Consider the following 20,195-nt stretch of genomic DNA (forward strand, 5'->3'; position numbering starts at 1 on the left):
TACTCAGTGGCTGCTTCTTTCCCACTCTTAGCAGGTTATGATTTTAATGCACTCCAGCTAAGCAAAACAGAAAAGACTGGCACAGAGAGTACTTTCCAGCATACCCACATGCCCTACATAGGTTCAAACACTCTTTCTGTAATCAAGGGAATAAAGGTCACTAACTGTGTGGAACATGACACAGACCTTTGTTCATAGTGGATAAAGAAAAACAAAATAAACAAACACCACAGATCCCATAGAGAAGCCTGGCAATTGTTGCAGTGATATTTCAATGGGGAACACTCACCTAGGCATAAAGACAAATTACCACTCATATCCTGAATCCAAGCCCTGCAAGACAAAGGACACTCATAAGTCACTGTGCATTAATAGAAGAGTTTGCCCATGGTAACTGACCAGTACCTGCTGTGGCCCTGGGCCTCATGAAAAGCCACAAGTAGCTGAAAGTGAGTTCCAGACACAGTAGGGATCCTGTGCTATCACACAGTACTCACAGCTGCTGTACTTCCCACAGAAGGCCAGGGGGACCTGGACCACTCCTGAGTTGGAGGTGGCATAGACAAACTTGCTGCCCTGTGTGTAGGAAGTAGAGAGAGAACAGGCATAAGGTAGATTTCCAAGCCCCTCCAGAAGCTATGGGAACAACTATGGGGTGTCTTCAAGTGCTACAAACTCTTCTGACATCTTGCACACTAGTTTGGCCTGTCACCAGCTTCAGGACCACTCCAGCAGCCTACTGGACACCAGTGCTATTTCCAGATATAGGTCATCAGGAGAGTTGATTACATATAATGAACTCAGCAGAAGAAGAGCACACACGTGGTGGCACACATCACATCTTCCCTGTCCTTGGCCTGTGAATCTTGTTTCCCAACACCCATAACTAGGATCAGATTCCAAATGTCCACCCAAACTGGTATTTTAAAATCAGACAAAACACAACTTTCATTCACCATTAGAGGGTACATTCAGCATCAGTTCAGCATCTGGCTGGAGTTCATGAACCCCTCTTAGACATAAGTCTCACAAGGTGCAGGATCCCAAAAACTCTGGGCCACATACTTGCCTGAGTAAGCATAGATACATAAGGGACTCCTCTCCCAACATGAAAACTGTGATAATAACAGAAGACAGGACCTGGACTAGCCTCATTTACCTCTTTATTACATACATGGGCAGTTTTGACACCAACCCCTCCCAGATCAACGTAGTGTACTCACCTTACTATGGGAATATATCAACATTTCTGAGGAGGAGACAGAATGGATCTTGCTGGGGACTCCTGTGAGGTGGCCTGGACAACTCCTGCAGAGAACTGGTGGGATTGGGCAGTCTTGAGGTGCTCAGCCTCATCTACTTACCCAGTGAAAGAATGGGTAAAAGTAGATGATGGGGGGTTAGCTGTGGATAGGTCCATCCTAAGGTGTTTTCTGATAGGCTGGGCTGCATCTCAAATGCAGTCACTTTTTGCCAACTGAACTGTGTCTCACAGAGTCAATAGGTAAATGTAGAAGTGAGAGGAAAGCCACCTCCTACAGGACAATGAGCATTACCTGCTGCAGAACATGCCCCCTGGCGGATGCTAACCTTAACAGGGAAAATGGGTACATTCACTCACTGGTATCTTCAGGAGTTGGTTTGAGCAGCCCTCTTCTCCATACCAAGTCTGTGGATGCATACTGCCTTACGGAGTTTGGTGAAGCACTTATGTAAAATTGACACAATCCTCCCCTACAAGATGGCATCCACTCCTATAGATGCAATGAAAACACTGCATACACAGCTCTTAAACTGTGTTGCTTAGAAGATGATGATAGCGACACATGTTCACTGTAGACCAAAAATTTTTTTTTTTTTTTGCCAGTCCTGGGCCTTGGACTCAGGGCCTGAGCACTGTCCCTGGTTTCTTTTTGCTCAAGGCTAGCACTGTGCCACTTGAGCCACAGCTCCACTTCTGGCCGTTTTCTATATATGTGGTGCTGGGGAATTGAACCCAGGGCTTCATGTATATAAGACAGGCACTCTTGCCACTAGGCCATATTCCTAGCCCCAGTAGACCCAATTTTTTCTAAGATTGGCTGAATTGTAAATGTAGAACCTATGACTATGGAGCTCTTAAATGCAAATGAATACATGCTTAGCATATGCCATACACTGTTTGACATATCTCTCCAGGGAGGTAAAGCCAGATATACATAGGTCAGGGAGAGGACATACAGAGACTTGGACAGAGACCATTGTGGAGGTTACAAGCTAGAGGCCACACAGATACCATACCCCCAGGAAGCACTACTTCAAGTTATTCTCCTGACTCACAAATCAACAACTGTCATAAAATACAATAGACATGACATGAAGCAACTTGGCAAGTCTCAGGAGGTAGAGAAAGATATGCAGTCACATAATGTTCTAATGCGTTAGGCATGGGGTGGCCTAACTAGATAATGTGGGTGGGAAGTGTGGGGGTGTGGACCTGGGGCCTAAGAGATTATTCTGTATACTACCTCTGTGGCATACTATATGAGGCCTTTCTATCATCAACCCTATCATGAAAATCCAAATCATAACAAAATCATGTATGTATGTATATGTGTATTCAGTGCTAGTGCTAGTCCTGGGGCCTGAACTCAGGGCCTGAGCACTGTCCCTGAGCTTTTTTGCTCAAAGCTAATGCTCAACTACTTGAGCCACCAGTCTACTTCCAGCTTTATGGTGATTATTTGGAGATGAGAATCTCACAGACTTTCCTGCCCCTGCCTGGGGCTAGCTCTAAACTGTGATTCTCAGATCTCAGCCTCCAGAGTAGCTAGGAATACAGGCATGATCCACTGACGCCCAGCTAAAAATCAATTTTAAAAAGAAAAATAAAAGGCCAGGCCCAATGGAGCATACCTACTACTTAAGAGGCAGAGTTTGGGAAATCAGTTCAAGAAAGTTAGTGAGACCTCATCTCAATAAACAAACTGGAAGTGGGGTGACATCCCAGTTACTCAGGAACCATAAATAAGGAGAACAAAGTCCAGGCTTGCTCTGGCAATGCAAGACTATGTACAAAAAAGGGCTCCGAGGGCATTGTTCCCATCTTCCTAGCGAGTACAAGGTATAAGTTCAAACTATAACAATGTCAAATGAGCAAAAAAGAATAATCTAGTGTACAGCAATGCACAGCTTTAGTGAGGTTCATGCCATCTGCTACCTGGCAGTCAGAATAGAGAGGACGGATGGAGGGGAGAGGCAAAGAGGCTAATACAGTCATGCTGCAAGTTTCTGGATTCTTTCAGCCCCTTTAGGACCTCAAGACCAGAGTCCAAACCAGCACAGATACCCAGTATCAAGAGACTTATATATCACTTAAGATTTCCTTCCTTTTCCCTTTCAGAGACACTGAGCAAATGGACTCTGCAATGTCTGACAGCAGAGGAAGATGAGGAACTGGGGATGGAGAACCAGCCATAGGCTCTTGTGCTTTGTGGACAGAGATAGGGGAGGAAACAAGATCCTGGAAGGATAGTTAGAAACTTATACCTGCCAAGAGATCACCTCTGTTTAAGGTAGATGGGGGATGAAAGGGACTCACCTGTGGACTATGCACAGACAGTGGCTTGGGCAAACACCAGCTCCAGAAATTCAGACCTCTGCAGGGCCAGTGTGACTGTTTACCACCACCAACAGGCTGCTCTGGCACACTGCAGCCAAAAATGAGATTCTTAGGCACAGGGAGAGGCACATTGGGCCAAAGGGATTGGTTCTGCTAGATCCAGACCTTCATAATGAGATGTACATGAGAAAGGTCACAGGGAAGGGTCAGCAATGGACATTACAAATGTTATCCAAGTGACAACTGTGGCCTAGGTCAGCTGACCTAGCATGGGTCCTGTGCATGAGACCCTCAGGCACCCTGGTGAAGAGAATAATGAGGGGGGACTATCCTGGGATGAGTGGCACATGGCAGGGTATTCCCCTGGCATCTCAGTGGGGTAAGATGTCATTCCAATTCACAGAATTTCCATGGATCCTGTACTGCACAGACTTATATATAACAGTCATAGTCACCAAGTGACTTTTATTTTTATTTTTTATTGTCAAACTGATATACAGAGCGGTTACAGTTTCATAACCAAGTGACTTTTAAACTCGTGCTTTTAAACTCATTGCATGATGAGGAAACTGAGGAAAGAGGAGATAGCTGGCTACCCAGAGTTACAGAGACCCATATAGCAGTTAGAATCTGCCTGTGCTCTGCTCCTCATTGCTCTATCCCAGATAAATGGATGGTGCCACTTCCCATGGTCACATAGACATGACAAGGGAGGGGAAGCTACAGCCAGAGGCCAAATGCAGATGTCCTATTCAAACTTCTAGTAAACTATCTTACATTTTCTGAAGGTTGAAAAGAAAGGAATAATATTTGATGACCTATGAGAAGTTCAGGATATGTTAAGCTTGGTGTTCAGAGGCAGGCTCGTTCTTACACATCTCATCTACAACCAACTGGTACTATTGAACAGAATTGAGTACCTGTACTGAAGTTCTCAGCCTCCAGGTCTCCAAATTCTAGTCCATTTTCAGAAAACATCTGTTACCTGAAGAAGGAAGTATGGTGTTGGCCTAGGAGCTGTAGTGTGACCTATTATTTCTCTTCTGTATTCCTTCATTGATAAGGACATAAAACATGACATCCCACCAACACAGTCTGCAATTGCACAGGTTCGGGGCCTGTCCCATACTCCTAGGATGGCTTTGTGTGCATGTCCAAAGGCTACCGCTCATGAGTTAGACAGCCCAGGTTCACCAGTCATGCAAAGCCATGCAAAGTCACCTTGCCCAACCCCTCCAGCCCTGCTGATTGAGCCTCTTTACCATTATTGAAGACAACAGCAGTGTTTGGACTGGCTCAGAGTTCTGGAAAAGCCTTATCTCCTCAATGATGTGCATGCCATCTTTAAATTTGACAGCTTTGTGCAGGGTTCCCTGATCTGCAAGGACAAATACACATGTCAGTGACAGTCCAAGAGGGATACACTAAAGACACCAATATCAATAGCAAATACTCCCCCTTTTCTATTCTCAAATAATTCCCTCAATGAGACGTGTAGACTAAGAGGACAATGTTGCATTAAGAATGAAAAGAAAGACCTTGACAAAATAAAGCACTGCAACTTGAGCTACAAATTATTCTGATTTTCCTATAAGGCATATGCCATTGCCCCATGATTGATTTTCAACAAAGTTGATACTGAAACAGTCGAAGGCAGATTCCATGAGAGGTGGTTTCTGGGTGCCAGTGCTTCTCCAGGAACTCAACCCAAGTGAGGTCCCAAGCAGGCCCTTGCAGGGACTAAAAGTTAGCTGGAATACTCCAAGGGTGGACACTGTGGTTTGCCAGCTACTGTAGCTGCAGGACATTTTCCTAATTCCAGAAATACTCATTCCAGAATGCACAGATATGGGAGGTATGTCTCCCAAAGGTCAGGACCAATCGGTTCCTGGCTGTTTCCATGGAATAGGGACAAAGATCTACCATCACACAGGAATTCCAGGGTGATTGGTGCTTGTAACTGCGCTGGGTTTTGTGACAACAGGGACTTCTTTGCAGCAGCTCAGCACAGACACAGGCCAGGACTTGAAAGTTTAACAAGCACTCCAATTGGCTGATGGCTACACAGAGACCTGGAATTCCTAGTGTAGTAATATCACAGAAATCCTTTTTCACTCTCACAAACTGCATGGGTCATCTCAGGGAAGATGCTTTGTGATCTACTCCTAAAGGATTTTAAGTGAAGAACACAGACACAGTGTGACTATGAAACTCTCAGAACCCACCTGTGCTGATAAACATGACATCATAGAATTTCCAATCCAGAGCCTGGATCCTGTCCACCACAATCTGGGTATACTTCACATCTTTTTTGACTAACTTGGGTCTGTTGCCTATTGGAGTTACTGAATCAGCTAGTAAAGGGTGGTCTTTGACGAAATTGAGTGTTTTGTCAGGTAAATCCAAAGAGCTGGTGTAGTTGGCTGTGTATGCATTGATGCACTGTTGAGGGGAAAAAATATTTCCTGGTTAATGTGCCAGACCATCACTGACCAAACACAATGTTGAGCATTATGTAAGATGCAGCACTACGAACACTCACTGAATGCCTCCAAAGAAGGGTGACAGTGGAGACCCGAGATAGCCATTCTGCAATAGTCAAGAGGACAGTTTTACAGCACATCCACAAGATCCTTGCCCCATAATCAGGATAGAAATTATTTATCAATGAAAAGCTTGATATCAAGCATTTGAAATTGAAAACACATCATGTGATAGATTTCCTACTTGGCAAGAAGCAAACTACGTACTGGGCTGAAAAACAGCCTAATTCTAAACAGCATAAAAGATGAAAAAAATGAGTTTTTGATACCAGCTTCCTGGTATATGTAAAGCAGAATTCATGAGCAAAAGAGAGCATGTTTTAGTGGGCCCAGTACACACAGAAGGGCTGATTATGGTCTAAGGGCCAGACACCTACACAGAGCTGGACCAGGCCAGGGACCACTTAAAAGACAAACACCATGTGGGTAACAATGACTGGATATCCTGGATAGTCTAGGTGTTTTTTTTTTCTTTTTTTTACCTAAAATTTAGTTTCTAGTAAGAAAAGTTGTGACTCCTATGACTAGCGGTCAGGACACCTCATGACACTACAGAAGCCTGTGTGGAGAAATTGTGTGTTTTTCTATGGGAAACAAAATGAATTAGTCCTTCATTATATTATGCAATGTTAATATCATAAAACAGTGTGCTATTAGCATAATTTATTGGAACATAGTATGGAGAGACCCAGTGCAGAAGGGTCAGAAGAGAGAAGGGCCCAGTGGCTATTTCTTGTGTAGATAGAAACCCTGTGGACAGGCATCACCCCACACACAGGGAGCACAATGTCAAGTTTTACCCTCTGAGCCTAGAACCTTGAATGAGAAGCACAGTCTTCTCCTGAAGGCCCCATGCCTCTCACTGCTCCTGGCCTTGGAGTGGGCACAGGGCCACAGTATTTCATCCAGTTGGTATGGGATTTCCTTGTGACGCTCTGCACGTACTTCCCATGTGTGAAGACTGCCTCTACCATGGACAGTATGTATGCGCAGACTGCAGACAGCTCCGTGTTGTCCCTGCAGAGAGCAGGCCACGGTGAGTATCCACAGAGTAGCATGCCATCCAAAAGGGCATATACTCCACCAACCATGGGCACTTACAGCTTCAAGGTAAAGAGTCCATAAAATACAGGCTCTTCAAGGACTGGGTCCCGTAGCACAAAGACATCTTGTAATATGTTGAAGATGTAGTCCATGTCTGTCCAGGAGCAAATAAGCGTGGCTTTCAGGAAGGAGGTCCACCTTTTTCTCATGATCCTCAGGCCATGCTTGTCCTCCTGAAGCCTCAGAGACCCAACATGTCAGGGAGCCAACTTGACTCCACAAGTAGTGGTGTACAATCAGGGTGCAATGCCTGGTGAGACCTACTAGACAATCTCTGATGAGTGAAAAGAAAGTATTTACTTTCATGCTTGCTTTGATCAGACTCAGGATCAAAGTTAAAAAAATACCTAACTCTGATGTCATCCCTTATAACTTATTTGATGAGAGCTAAAACAACCACATACACAGTATACCACTAAGCACTGGTTTTCATCTGGACTGGCCCTTGGCCACTAGACAAGGGCCTCCAACCCTGAAGCCTATTAAATCTGTGGATGACCTTCTTTGAGAGATCCAAGCTTATGCTTCCATTGTATTTGCTGACTTATGGCAAAAGGGTTTTCCACTCACTAGCTTGTCCCATGGTACCACGGGCTGATGACTAACAAGAGACAACTTGAACTCACATGAATTTGTGTTCTGGGGAGAATATATTGATCCCTCTTATACATGGTTACCTATGGTCAGTCACAGTCTATTACTATTTGTTTTTGCTCTTTGTAATAAGAAACCACATTCACACAAATCTATTTCTTACCACTTACCATGTCTAAAATTTATACATTAAACTTTACCAGAGATATTTATGTATAAGAAAAGCAGCATAAAATACATGTTCTTCTGTATAATATCAAGGAGCCTACAATGAGATCCAATTCATAATATTGACCTTATTAACACCATCTATTTAACCATGCTGATAGAGCATTTTTACAGAAAGTCTAACACTTGATGGGTAACAGTTTGCATTTAAATCTGAAGAAATGAACACAAATAAGAATACAGACATTTTAAAAGTAGTTTTACATTCTGAAGGAAGAAGCCTGCTGAATTCTCTTTAATGCTGTAAAGCACCAATTTATGTGAAGATGGTAATGTGTGATTATACTCATTATACCCTGATTAGGATAAATGCAAGGGCACTCCATAACTGCTTCTAGTCTTTGTTGTTGCTTCTTTATGTTAAATTACCTCCCATGGAATAGATGACCTTAGAAAACTTACAATTACTTCATGATCAAAAAGTTATAGCCATCATTTTATTTCACACTTTCTATGAAATAACAAACCACTAAGGATTTTAAAATAAAGAAGTTTTTATGACCAGAATGAAAGTTTACTTCAAGAGAATAAAATAAAGGGCTTCAGAGTCCCTGAATTTCCTGAGGGAACAAGTAAGACTAAAAGAATATATAGTCTCCTATGAACAGGCTAAAACATGCAGATACACACAACTGAGATCAAATGATGGTCTTTCACTATCTTACCAACACTGGTGAAAATATGTGCACAGCACATATTTAATATGTCAAACTGAAGGACTGATTTTTTTCTCTTTATTTGAATCAGCTAATTGTTGACTAAGCACTTGCTCACATGTTTTAAGAAAAACCATATGTGAATTTTCTTTAGCCATGTGTTCAGTGAACAATTCAGAATAAAATAAAACCTCTAAGGAATGCTATTCCTTAGTTGTGAATTTTTTTTCTTAGTTGTGAATTTTGCACATTTCAAATAAAATTTGGGTAAAGAAAGGCCATGAACAGTAGGTGCCCCAGGTCAACAGGTAACTGGCATTTATGGAATGGTACAAGATCGCTAACTTTGGCAAAGCACCTTGTAGACTGAAAAAATGAGGTAATTTTGGGTGTTTGTGTTAGGTCCGTCCCCGGAGGGCTCCATGAAGATGCCCCCACCTCATTAAGTCTCCACCCAGTTACCTGGGTAACCAGCAGACCTGGAGGCAGTTACCTCCCCTTTCCCTGAGGTCACATCCTAATCCACCTGGCCACCCCTCCACCCTCCACCCCACCCCCACCTCTGACCCAGAAGATAAGGCAGGACTGGGGGTCGCCCCTTCTCTCTAGCCAAGCATCATCTGGGCCGCAGGCCAGCAGTTCGGTAATATACTTTCTCTCCTGCCTGAATACTGCGTGGTGTTCTCCTTTACCAGCTACCTACTTTAAAAAAATCTAACATTTAGAGCTGGGAGTATGGCCTAGTGGCAAGAGTGCTTGCCTCCTACACATGAAGCTCTCAGTTCGATTCCCCAGCACCACATATATGGAAAACGGCCAGAGGGGGCGCTGTGGCTCAAGTGGCAGAGTGCTAGCCTTGAGCAAGAAGAGGCCAGGGACAGTGCTCAGACCCTGAGTCCAAGGCCCAGGACTGGCAAAAAAAAAAAAAAACAAAAAAACTAACATTTAAAAACCTAACAGTTTGTGCAAAAAACATTTTCATTATTTAAAACTTTTGTTTTCTACTCTAAAATCTATGCATTATGCCAGAAACTGCTATTGAACCCTAACCCAGAAACTGAAGTGTATGCCATTGGTCTCATATCTAAACACTAACAAAGAAAATTTTAAAGCAAGTTAATTCATTCATGTAGTCACTTCTTACAAATGGTTTTATGCATGTTCTACTAATGACAAGGTTGTCAAAAGACAATTTAATATTTAATAATTTAATATTTCATTACTGTCATGAAGTGCTTCTTTTATATGTTAAGATTAGTTTGCTGTTACTTAGTTTATTTCTGCAATTACGTTGTAATGAGTTCTTTGCATGCCTATTTACTGAGGTAAAGGATGTTGTTTGTTCTGGAATGTTCATCTTTTAGACTGGTTTGGCTCATTAGCAATCATGGTGCAATATAGTGTAACTTTCATCTGTCTGCAGTCAACAATTGTATTTTTGTCATAATAAATAATTTTCTAGTACAAAAAAAGGAAAAGAAAAGCAGCATATATGGGTCTAGTACTGTCTATGGTTTCAGGAATCTCTTGAGGGTCTTAGAATGAATATCCCATATGTCAGGGGCACCACTGAACTGAAAATAGGAAATAGATATGCAGTAAAATATGAGACAGAAGATCCTTGTTATCCAGGTACCAGTTGCTTACTATTGTAATCCTAGCTACTCAGGAGGCTGAGATGTCAGGATGGTGGTTCAAAGCCAGCCCAGGAAAGAAAGTCTATGAGATTCTTATCTCCAACTAACTGCCAAAAAAATCTGGAGGTGGAGCTGTGGCTCAAATGATACAGCCTTGAGCATAAAACTGAGGGACTATGCCCAGGCCCTGTGTTCAAGCCCTAACACTGGCACAAAAGAAAAGAACCTTGTGTATTTTGTACACAATGAAAAATCCATCCATTCAATCACTAATGTGTGGTCACAGGAGGGCAAATGATGAATTGTATGGGGCCTTCATCTTCTTTCTGTTGTATTTTTTTTGCCAGTCCTGGGGCTTGAACTCAGGGCCTGAGCACTGTCCCTGGCTTCTTTTTGCTCAAGGCTAGCATTCTACCTCTTGAGCCACAGCACCACTTCTGGCTTTTTCTGTTTATGTGGGGCTGAGGAATCAAACCCAGGGCTTCTTGTATGCGAGGCAAGCACTCTACCACTAGGCCATATTCCCAGCCCCTCTTTCTGCTGTTTTGCAGAGTAAATTTCCAGTATGTCTTTGGCCACTTGTGTCTTGATGCTCAGCTCCTGAGGAGCAGTGGCAGGGACTAGGGGTATACTCAAATTGGCCTCAGTCCAGTAGTGAGAACAAGTTCAGGACAAGAAAAGGGCTCTGAGGAGTCAACAGAAGTCATCTTATACCTGCAGAGCCCATGAGATTAATTTTGGTGGTGAGGAGAGAGAAGAGGCAGGTTATAATACATTCTGAGGGATCTTGTTCAAGGTTGCTCTTGAAACCACTTATTCCAGGATCAGATCAGGGTCAAAGTAGTGTGGCTCCTATGTCTTGCCAGTCACCAGTCAATCTGAAGGTTGAGAGTGGGAGCACCAAGTTTCTCTGGCCAGTGCTGCTGTTAGAGTACTTCATGCCAACAGGGAACCCTAGGCTTTTACTATCCAATCACCATATACTAGCCTGGCCTGGGCACTCATGGTACTTAGCTCTGTATGATGAGGAATAAGGCAGCCATGGGCAGGTAAAATCAGAGGACTGTATCACTGAGCATTGGATAGAGATCTAGGTAGCAGTATAATGCTAGACAGACACTAATATATGTATAGCACCCACTTACTATGCAGGGTAAGTTATCAAGGGATGATGTCCAAAGGACTCTGTGCAATACAGATACAAGATCATTACTTCAAAGGACTACATGTCCTTTGAACTGGTCATCTATTTCCTTCTATGGGGAATATATGTCTGGCCATTGACCTCTGCTGATTATGCCTTCTGTGGATCCTGTTGTATCTAAGACCTACCATCCTGCCTGCCTAAAAATGCCAGTCATTCACTTTGAGTTTTCCTGACTCAAGTTCTATGCCAAGTAGCTCCTTTTAAAATAATAATCTGTACCTTTCCCTACCCCTACAAACTCCCTACCACTTCAAGTTCTTGCTCCTTAACTCGGGCACTGGTTTACAGTTTATTAGAAGTTAGTTAAGAGCTGCAAACAGTAGGATTCCATTTGCCATGGAACTGGTGAGCACACTATACAAAATAGTTTTACTATTGCTCTGGAGGTTGGAGGCAGTGCTTGAGAACCACAAACTGACTGGTTGCATGCTGGGTGCCAATGCCCTCTCAGTCCTCATAGACACCAGCAGAATGTCTGAAAACAGAAGCCTACTACATTCTAGGACTCCTAACAATGACATTTGTGGCAAGAAGGTAGAGTCACAGAGAAATGTATGTTTCCAAATCTACTCTTAGGGAGGAGAAGTTCAGTATGGGCAGGGTAGTGCTCACCTTGCACACTCACGCGATGCGGGGTATCTTTAACTTGGAAATAAACTAATACTCTACAGAAAGTTCTGTGAAGAAAAAGTAGACCTTGTCATCTTCATCCTCAGGACTGTCTTGTTTTCTTTTCATCACATCAGAATAGACAAAGCTTGGCTCTGCAGAGAGATGACACAGGATTATCTCTGCACACAGAGCTGTGTTACTACCTACTCCTAATAGTGTCATGGTCAGTCAATGGTATAGCTTTGGAACCTGATGCTGTCTCTGTAAGAATATCTGGAGTGTCTATGTGTGTACTACTTGGTAAACAAACTCTAGGATTGAGTCATGACAGTGCTGGGCTAAGCCATGTCTGTCTCACTCACTTCAGCCTTAGATACCACCCTTTGATGGTCCTGCAGCAATCCTATCTCCCCAAGACAATCCCAAAGCCTAATGGAGCCTTTCAATTGCCAAAAAACAGTTCCTGATTTAAGCAAGTGACCAGATCAATTAACTCTAGCCACCAGAAGCAGATACACTAGACTGAAACTCTTGATTGGCCCACTCTGACAGGAAGCTGGCTATTCCTATGTATCAGGCCATAAATCTGCCCATAGACCAGAGGCTTCAAAGATGCCCAGGGTCCTGCTTGCCAGCCTGTAAAGGAAAAGCCTAGCCAATAATCTCCTACTGGTACCTCAGTCAGACATCCTGGTATTATCTGGAGGCAGAAAGACATCCTGACCCCATCTGAGCAGGCCCTGGAGGATTGGCACAGAGGCTGCACCTTTAATGTCATGTTAAAATGACACCACATTCCAATGGGACAAATGTACTCCATTTCCCATCTGAGGGCCAGTTTTGCAAAAGTATTCCCAATTCATTCTTAGAGTGGGAGATAAAAGGAGTTTCAAAATGGTGCTCTGTTAGTAGGAAGTAAACCAAGCAGGGTTCCTTGGACTCTGACAGTAGCCCTGACTAGTTCAATTGTCTTCACTGCCCAGGGAAAGATGGGAGCTCAGAACAGTCTCAGTTCAGGATATTTAGGGGAAGTTATCTGGTGCATATTCATCAGGTGAGACACATAACACATTACCATACGGCCATGGGATGGCATTCTTTGTCCGCAGAGGGTTCTGGGAATATATTCGTGAGATTGCATGTTGGCTTCCTCCAAAATTCCTTGTTGTCCCAGAATAAAGCTGTCCATCTGCAGCAGTCCAGGAGCAGAGAGGAGAAAGGAAAGGGAATCGGGTCAGTACCTTTGTTGTCATACAAAAAATGACTTTTTAATCAAATTAAGCCCCTATGTAGAAGAGAAAAGATAGTTGCCCTTCTTATGAATGCTATTTCTTTTTCCATCTGTGTCTTTTCTTTGGAATTATTGTAGGGGCTATGTTAATTTGCATTTTGTGAGATAAAAGGCACTAACAATGTAATCAGGAACTTCCGCATCTGGTGAAATAACAGTGAACACAATTTATCATGGGTTACAGTCCCATAAACTCATCCTGAGTTGAAAACACCATAAGTTGAAGCACATTTAATGCACCTTGTGCTCAATGTGGACAACATAACCATTTCAGCTGCTGTAAACATTCTCCAAACACAGCAGCCTGCATGAAAGCAGGATTGTGTCACATAAAACCTATATTTTATTAGCTGATGAATATCTGATGTAATTCAATGAACACTGAACTAAGATGAAAACTGGATGGGTTTGTGGGTACACCTTCAAAACTTCAGATAGTTGAAAAATTATAAATATAACTTAACTATAAATTGGGTACAGAAGTGAATACCCATTAGGGTCAAGGTCATGCTGAAGACTTCTGACACCATTGTTGGTAGGACATAGATTTGTGGCAAAATTCCTTCCCAAACAGGAACATCTGAATGCTGTGTACCAATAATGGGTATGAAATACTATGATACTAGGGTGGCAGTTGGTCTGTGCTTTAAGGGATGAATTTAAAACTCTTCCTAAGAAGTCTGTGCCAAGGATATATTCTTTCTGTAAGGGCAGAAGATGTTAAAAACAAAGCCAGAGAAAATAGGACTAAGGAAAGAAGCCCTCCTGAGTGTCCTGTATGGGGACACAACACTTGACAATAACCTCTGAGGTCAAGAGAACCTAAATGGCAGGACTCACCAACCATGACAGATGTGTAACTGTGTGCAGGATCAAAGGGACATATTCCTCTGCCATTTTCATTTTTTCCCTTGAAACTTAAAGGATGTTAAGTTCTAAATGGAATAAAGAGAAAAAGCCTTATAAGATGTCTGACTTACTATGATAAATGTACCTTTTAAAATCATTTAACAGTTCTTTAATGCTTTAAGACCTGCAGGCTGGAGCATATGGGTCCTGCACTTGGGGACATGCTGCATGTTACACAGCTCAGTCTACATACCACAGCCTCTGGCCTTAGTCAAGCCATGAATGATCTCAGAGACTCAGACTCCTCATCTGGAAAATGGAGACAGATGCTGGTGGCTCTAGGGCTGTTAGAAGGCCAGGGAGAACCAAATACAAGAAATTCTCAGCAAGTGACTATAGTCATGTATCAAATAAACACAAGAGGGCCATAGTATTCAATAAGTAGGCAACACAAAATGAAAATAAGTACAAAAGCAGGATCACTCCCTCCCCCCCCCCCCAACTCAAGTAGAACCATGGACTCAAAACCCAAAGCAAAATTCAACCTCCACTAAAAGAAAGTACAATCTGGTACTTCAACCTTGGGATAATCTCTTTACCCAACAGGAAACCCAAGGATATGTAAGGAATAATGTAGACAAATCCAACTACAGAAACAATCAGAAAACTCAAGACAATGAAATGACAGGAATAAACTGGAAAACATCTACAAATAATGAATGAGCTGTGTTCTTCCTTGAAAATGCATTGACAAATGTTTCTAGTAAACTTCATTTTATTATTCTTGCACATAAACAAAAAAGTGTCTGTCTTCAAGGAATAAAGGTCTTTATAGCCTACAAACATCTTCCTACCTCATATCATCTTTAGATGCTAACCTCAGAGGTACACACAGCCAAATAGACCTATACTATGGATCTCACCATAAGCAACCGGTTTCCTATGTGAATTTCTTTTTAACTTTTCTTGTTTGAGATAGATCTTTCTATGTAGCCTATGCTGATCTAGAACTAATGATCCTCCCGTTTCCTGAATGCTTTCCCATTTTCTTGAATGCAGGTATTATAGGCATTAACCACAACATCTAGCCATGAAACTCCAAGCCTAGCTACCTCAGTGAATTTGTAATGAGTCCATACTTTTCCATGAGTTTTGTTTCCTTCCTTCCTTCCTTCCTTCCTTCCTTCCTTCCTTCCTTCCTTCCTTCCTTCCTTTCCTGTGGAGCTTGAACTAAGGGTCCAGGTGCTATCCCTAAGCTCTTTTGTTCAAGGTTAGCTCCCTATCATTTTGAGCCCCAGCTCCACTTCTAGTTCTGGTGATTAGAGAAGAGAGTCTCACAGACTTTCCTGCCTAGGCTGGCTTTGAACCATGATCCTCATATCTCAGCCTCTGGAGTAGCTAGGGTCACAAGCGTGAACCACTAGTGCCTGGCTTATCCTGCCATTTGTTTGACCTAGGGTTGGGCTGGGTTTTTGTTTCTTTGTTTTACAGTGCTACAGATGAAACCCAGAGTCTCTTAAATAGTAGACAAGTGCTATACTTCCAAGCTACAGATCACGATATGTTTATTAAAACTCCAATTAATTAAGGGTTATAGCAAATAAGCTTTTCATGTCTTTTCCCAACCATGGTTTCATACATCTGCAGCCAAATGAAGTAGATTCGGAGTAGGATGTTGATCTCCTATTATCCTGCTCTACTCTATACAGGACATAAATAAACCCTTTGTTCTCTGTACCTGTGCTATATGCTCTAGCTTCTTAGCCATCTTGGTTATCAGGTACACTGTATAGGGTCTGGTACTCTCTGAGGTTTCAAATATCCACCAGGGGCCTTAGAACTATCATTAACACATTAAGGGATGCTTATAACATGTTTCCTATCTACCAGGTACTTATTAAATCCAAGGTTGCTTACTAGAAAATGTGTTTTGTTTTCAGTCCTCACATGCCCCCCTACTTCTGTTGGTGATTATTATTGAATTGCTCCTGTGGTTACTTTCATGAAAAGTATCTGTCTTAAAAGGATTAGAAGCAACAGTCTAAATGACATTCTCCCTCCATCTAATGGTTGGGGAGAAGGCCTCTTCTTACCTGCATGGAGCAGGAGGTACTGGATGCCATTTAGAGCAGTCAAGAATATGACTCTGGGAAGAATGGAAGGTACCTCACTTCTCCCTACCAATCAGGTGTACTTAGGAGGGCCACTCAGTAGGCAAGATCAGATAACACTTAATGGTGGAATCCTAAGTCCTGTCAATGTGCCTACCAAGCAAATGTACTACCCAAGATCAGGACTTTCATGTAACCCCAAGCCCATCACAGCCAGACCACAAGGTCCCAGTACAAGAGTACATCTGTCAGCAACACACTTCTTAGAATGCCTCAACTGGCACCAAGAATCCTGGTATTCTGAGCCCTGTTTCAAGCTATGCCCTTTGCCAGGACACCAAGGCTCAGAGGGGCCATGTGGTCCTGAGCCCTGCTTCAAGATACATTCTATGCTAGAGACATCTAAGCCACATCTTATGCCAGGCTTCCCAGTTACAAGCTTCCCCAGCCCTCAAATAGATGATCTGAGAAAATCCTAATGTTTTTGTGGTGGGGTTTATTTTATGTTTTCATAGGCTCCTACTCTTCCTTTAGATACTGCCCAGGCAGCTGTGGGAAAGACTGATAATGGAGAGGGTCTGTGGACTTACCAGGTGGTCACAGAAAGGCTTGAATGCATTGGTGCCACACATGTAGAGACAGCTGGCACTGAGGGGCTGCAGCACCCTGAGGTAGTTGAGGCATTCTGTCTGTGAGGAGAGAAACACCATCAATAGCTAGCTACTCATACACCTTCTATGTCCACACTGTGAAGTCCCACTGTGCTGCCTACATCCTCTCCCAACCTCTTCACACAGTGGCCTACTCATTCTCATAGAACAGGGCCTAATATCCCAGTCCAGTCTAAGTATACCTAAATCTTTAGCTGAGCTGTACACTTTTATCTCTGCTATGTCCGCAAGTTTTTAAGTAAAAGGAACACAATTTCAGTCTGTTAACTAAGTGTTCATCAAGTAACACTTGATGATCAAACAACAACAACTTGACCCCAAGCTGCACTGGTAATACTACAAAGAAGGAAATGTATTTCACTCTCCTAATCAGAGATCATTCCTTTTGTTGCCAAATTGGCATACACTGCACAGAAAATGCCTCTACCTTCCAGAGGACACTACCATTCATTCCTCACACACAGAACAAGAAAGAGTATTTTGTTTCTACTGGACCCAGTCTCATCTAAAGAAATAGGCCAGATATGAGGTGATGTCCTAAGTGGTATATCATAAGGGCCTCAACTGAAAAATGAAGGTATGATTTGGGAACCCAGTCATTATTTGAGAGTAAACAGTATTTGAATCATATTGCTAAAGTCTGAAATTATCTCAAATCAGGAGAGTTTCTATTGACTGTGACCCTTTTCAAATTGGTGAGATGTAATTCACATTTATCCTACTCTAAAGGAAAGAAACGCCAGACCACTGTCTGGCCTACATGCAGAACAAGCAGGACCAGAGTGTACCATTCTATTTTTATTTACTTACTTTGACAAAGGCAGTATAGGGGCTTGAATTCAGGGCTTCTTGCTTAGCTTTTTCTTTCCTCAAGACTAGTACTCTACCATCTAAGCCATAGTTTCACTTCAAACTTTTGATTGGCTAACTATTGATAAGAGTCTTTCAAGTCTTTTGGGCTTGCTTCAAATCAAAATCCTTAGATCTCAGTCTACTGAGTAGTGAAAATACAGATATGAGCCACCAGCACTTGGCCTCACTCCACACTTAAAGACCCTTCAGTATGTATTTTTTTTCATTAGAGTGCCTATTGTCCTTTCATTTCCTCAGAACACTGGCTTAATAGACTAATTTGGTAAAAAAAAATACTTATCACTATCCTGAGAAAGTTTAGAAAAAAAATTTTGGAAAGAGGTATAAAAAATATTTGTTTTGTGATTAGCCAATAACTGCTGAAATAAACTGTAACTCAGCTGTCAGGAATGCAAGGATCAGGAATGACTGGGACCCCACAGTTTGAGAACTGGTACTCCTGTGGAGCATCAGGGGAGACCCACTGTGGCTCAGTGAATAGTAGTGCTCCTGTGGGAAGGGTTACTAGGGCTACTAGAATGTCACCATGCTGAAGAGCCTAGGGGCTCCTTTCTACAATACCCATATCCTTGCAAGGCCCAGACTTCAGGCTACAGGGAGGACCAGGTATCCTAAATTTTATACCATGTGCTAAGAGGCATCAGAAATCTATTTTCTTTTTTTCCCCAGTCAAATATCAGGAATTATAATAAATCCAATTCATATGAAGTAGGAAACACTACTTGAGTGTCCCGTGTACTGGTACCTGCTGTAAGAATATCCAACCCCCCACCATCATAATAAAGACAGAGCTCCTTGAGGCTCTGTGATGACCTGAAAAAATGTATTGCAACCACTCAACCCCATATCATGTCTAGCCACATTCAGCATTTGTGAGATTACACAAGTAAGGAATACATATGGGGTTTGTAACTGACAAAAGTGCTTACCTCTTTTGACTTTCTCCTTTTTGCACATGTGGGTGCCCACATACAGCATGTTCTGGTCCTCACTTAGCAATAGGACTGAGTAATTATAGATGCCTGGCTCATGAAACTTCACGAGCTCTACCTCTGTAGAGGTAAGGAGAAATGTCAGAGGCAGGAAAAGAAGACAGAACCCAAAGTCATTTTCAGGCCTGGACAGAGCCTGAATACCTCTCTTGGCTACAGTGAGTGTAAATGAAGTGCAGGCTGCATAGGGTAGGGACATAGGAGGCCTCCAGAGCAGTCCTACATTGTAGCTACCAAATGTGAGTGAGAAGTCTTCTCTTAGCCAGACTCTGCAGCTTGTGTGTGTGAGACCCATGGCTGTGTACCTGACCACCTTTCTCTTCAAGCTCTCTATGCAGTGGTTTCCAAGGTGATCTAGGCCAGACATTTTTTATCTACCTGTCTATCTCATTAATGTGTCTTAGTTATGCAGACATTGGGTCTAGAAAAGAATAATCTAGGATATTTTTTATATTTGTGAGACATAGTTCATTCTCACATGAGTGTCAAGTTTCATAGCTATGATGCAAAATAAATGCTTGCAATTTTCCTGCTCCTACATTCCAACAACTAAAATTACAAGTGTGTGCCACCATGTCAAGATGAATAGCTCTTTTTAAGCTATTTCATCTTTCCTACTGTCTTGTCATCAATCTGAAAGTTCTTATCTTGGTTTCCTTGTATTTATAACCAAGTGTGTATTTGGTTGAAAAATCAGTTCAGAAAGAATCTCAAATTCTTTACAGCATGTTGCTTTTCACACATGTTCCCTCTGTCTGCAATGTCACTTATGACCAGTATCACAGTGGAAGCCCAATACCAAAAGTTGGTTTTCCAAAGCTGAGAGTTACTTCATCAGACCTGATGAGTCTACAGTTCAATTGTTTGTTCTATAATTAATTTGTTCTGTAAGTCATGTCCTAATAGCATGAATAGCATTTCACTGAAATCCCAACATTGCTTAGAGTACCCAGTACATTAAAGATGCTCAATGATCTATGAAAATGCCAAACAGCACATAACAGGAAAAACCAGGGACTAAACCTCACTACTATAATGTGCCAGTGTAGGAGGTGCACATAACATTCAGATTCTGGCTCTGGGGGACATGATCTCCTGAGAGGTTCTGTACCAGCCCTTTGCTCAATACCTGTACTTTCTCTATCCCTCGAGCCAAAGACTCGAGGGTCAAGACACAGATTCCAGGAGAGAAAATAACCACAACTGGTACTATCAAGCTGGAAACA

The 20,195-nt window shown here is 42.4% G+C and overlaps 1 pseudogene; it reads right to left on the minus strand.

Moving 5' to 3' along the window:
• Nucleotides 1-302: 302 nt before the first annotated feature.
• LOC125352521 lies at nt 303-18,948 on the minus strand (annotated as a pseudogene).
• Nucleotides 18,949-20,195: the final 1,247 nt, after the last annotated feature.

This window comes from Perognathus longimembris, chromosome 1 (genome assembly GCF_023159225.1).
Source record: "Perognathus longimembris pacificus isolate PPM17 chromosome 1, ASM2315922v1, whole genome shotgun sequence".
NCBI classification, from domain to species: domain Eukaryota; kingdom Metazoa; phylum Chordata; class Mammalia; order Rodentia; family Heteromyidae; genus Perognathus; species Perognathus longimembris.